The sequence below is a fragment of the Platalea leucorodia genome (assembly GCF_965183815.1).
Source record: "Platalea leucorodia genome assembly, chromosome: 1".
Lineage (NCBI taxonomy): Eukaryota > Metazoa > Chordata > Aves > Pelecaniformes > Threskiornithidae > Platalea > Platalea leucorodia.
In genome coordinates, this window is record NC_138823.1 from 98,322,462 (window position 1) to 98,325,537 (window position 3,076).

Genomic DNA, 3,076 nt, shown 5'->3' on the forward strand with positions numbered 1-3,076 from the left:
GAAATGCTCGAGAGGCCAGCTCTCTAAATAGGAGAAATAAGGACCTGGATGGTAATTGCCAATTTTACGCCTATCCAAGTTATGAAGCACTGCTGAAACGCAAGACCGGAGTGCCCTTCAGGAAGTCATCTTGTACGTCACCCAGCTTTTCGGCAGGATCTGTACTTAAACTCTCCTGAGAGATGAATTTCTTGCTCAAAACCCTCCGATGAGAAGGATGCCATGACCTCCTGAGTAGCTGAGTCTACTGTTTAATTATACCTGCAGTTAGAAAGGTTTCCCCCTAATATTTAACTAAATCCTCTTTACTGAAAATGACGTTTAAGGTAGTACATGAACAAAGGGTCATGTAAAGTCTTTCCCTGTTTAAAAAAACCAACCTTCCACATCTTGGAAACCTATTATCATCTCTCATCATTTCTCTCTTTCTCTGACTAAACAAACAATTGTTTTAACCTTTCCTTTTCATCAATGTTTTCCAAAGCCTTTCAGTCTTGCTGCCTCTTTCTGTATTCCCTCTAATTTATCTACATGTTTCATAGTTTGCTGCACCAAAGTGGATGCAAGTACCACATAGCTGCCAGCGTGACATGTAGTGATTATATCTACTCTGAACGCCTGCAGCATGCACTTAGGAAATCATTGGGAGCATTTCTACACTTATTACGCTGTAGTTTTTTTTTCAGGCTGGCATCCTTACAACAACGTTTTATACTGAAGGAAAAAATAGCTGAGCTTTTATCCCTAGATAAAACCTCTTCCTCAATCACCTTATTTCAAGTAACTACCTAATAAAATTAAAGTGATTCTATCTCCCTCATGTGCCAGAAAGTGTTGCTTAGGGCTTGAACAAGGCTATCTGTTCAATTAGTCTCTAGAATGTTAAACAGGAAATCCTGAATATTTTTTTTCCTTCTGTATTGATATAAGTTTCAACAAGATTTCTCATAGCAAAGGTTACAACAACCTGTACCTTTTACGTGCCACTTTCTTTGGAATTTGCTTCTCATGTAAGCAGGATGAGCCTCAGGTCTCGGTGGGTATGCTCCAGGTTGTTCTAGTCCCGCACTGTCCAGGCTGAGCGTTCAAAATGCTGCTTACAGATCCTTCGGTCAATACGATTGATTGTGGGTCTCTCCTGAAACAGAAGCATCCATATGCTGTGAGGGGAAATAAGTTCCCTTGCTCAGGGTCAGTGGATGTCGAGCTGGCACATCTGCCTTCAAGGTCTACCTACCTCTTTTAGGACGGAACAACCAGTCTGCCTAAATCTGTTATGCGCTGGTGCTGAGAAGGGGAGGCTGACAGCTACGAACGATAATCCGTCACTTCTCAGTTCCTCCTGCTCCTGGCTGCCCTGCGGTGCTCGCTCTCTGTGGGAAGGTGGACCTCGTTCGCTAGCTGCTCCCTTCAACTCAGGCAGAGCCCCTTGATCCCTGGGGAGCTCTTAAGGATGGGCAGTAGGGAAGGTCATTGGCAATACTGTTGCTGAAGCCAGAGGAGATGGAAGACAGTAAGCAGCCCAAGCTACAACTCCCAGGCTGAGTTAAATGTTTCATGGGACAATCAAAAATGTGCTTTCTGGTCTGTTCCCTCAACGTATAGTCGGTATTTTTCCCCCCAGTTCTGTGGCTGCGAGAGCATTACAGCAGATGCAGCACGAAGCGACGTGCACAATTGACCCTGTGTTGTCTCCGCGTGCACTTAAGAGATCACACAGGAACATGCACGTACACCGTAATTGTGCTTCAGCTATGGGTCCTCTGCTGGCCTTTTATGCTGCTTCAGCCAGCTCTGCTGTCGCTGTTCTGGTCTGCAGAGCAGGACTGCAGAATGGCAGGCACGGGCCTGAGCTAGGTCTTGCCCAAGAGGGCACAGGCAGCACCTCTGATTGCTCTTTACTCAGAGGACCAAAGATCCTCTTTGGACTGCTGGCTATTCGTATACAGAATTAAGATACTTTCTCTAAAGTAGATTCAATGTATTTATATATGTCTTTCTGGGAATTTTGTTTAGCTTGTCCTCTTGCACGTGCTAAGCTCTGTGTTGATGTTTGTAGCATCCCAGCCATTTGGATGATGATTTCTTTTTCCTGTTGGCATATTGCTGTGTAACCCACGAGGCACAACACTTCATCTTTAATTTTATCTGCAGCTTAAAAATCTTCTGTGTCTGTGTAGACGTTCAGAGTAGTGACACATCTGCCTGTTACATTCTCACAGCGTAACCACTTTTACCTTGTGCTTTATTCTGGGTTTTAGTAATTTATTTTGGCAAATGCAGATCTTGCAATGGGGAAATGGCTTGTTATTACCCTTGGATTTTATTCAGACACTGCAACTGGAGTTTTTTGTGCTTCATCTCGGGGCGGGGGGGGGGGGGGGAAGGCTGGAACTTGACCTGTAAAGGTACCGCTTGAGAGCAACGGTGTCATGCAGGGGAAGCGGGGGGGGAGGACAAAAAGAAATGGGTGCTTGATAATTCCCAAATAGAATTATTTCCATAATGTTAGGCTCACTTTGTACCTGATCATGTTTCTCAACCACGAGGTCTTAGTAAGTAGTCAAGAGGGGCAAGAAAGATGCACGTTTATATATGTGTGTGTATACATATGTGCGTATAAATCTGTTGTCATAATACAAAGAAGAAGATGCTTTCTTTTTTTCCCATTACTCTTTGAGGTTTCTTTCATCCTCTGCAAACTTATGCAGGGATGGACACAGACAGACACACCGTTGTCTGGTGGGGTAGGTACTCCTCCGTCCCCGATACTGAGCTTTGGGGCAAACCTGACGGTTGCTAACACGGCGTGGGCAGCCCTGCTACCCGCAGGCTATGGATGTGAGACAAAGAGACTGAACGATTTATATAGGAGGGTTGTAGAAGAGCAGGGCGCTGTCTCAAATGTCAAACTAGTCTCCTGGCCGCTTGTTGTCCTTTATTTTAATCAGTAACATTTTTATAAGTTACTATAACGGGTGCGAACAACGTGTGAACATTTTTGTTCTGAAAAAGGGAGCATTAACTTCTGAAAAGAATGGAAAGTGATGCTGAAGGGTGGGTGGGATGCGTGGTG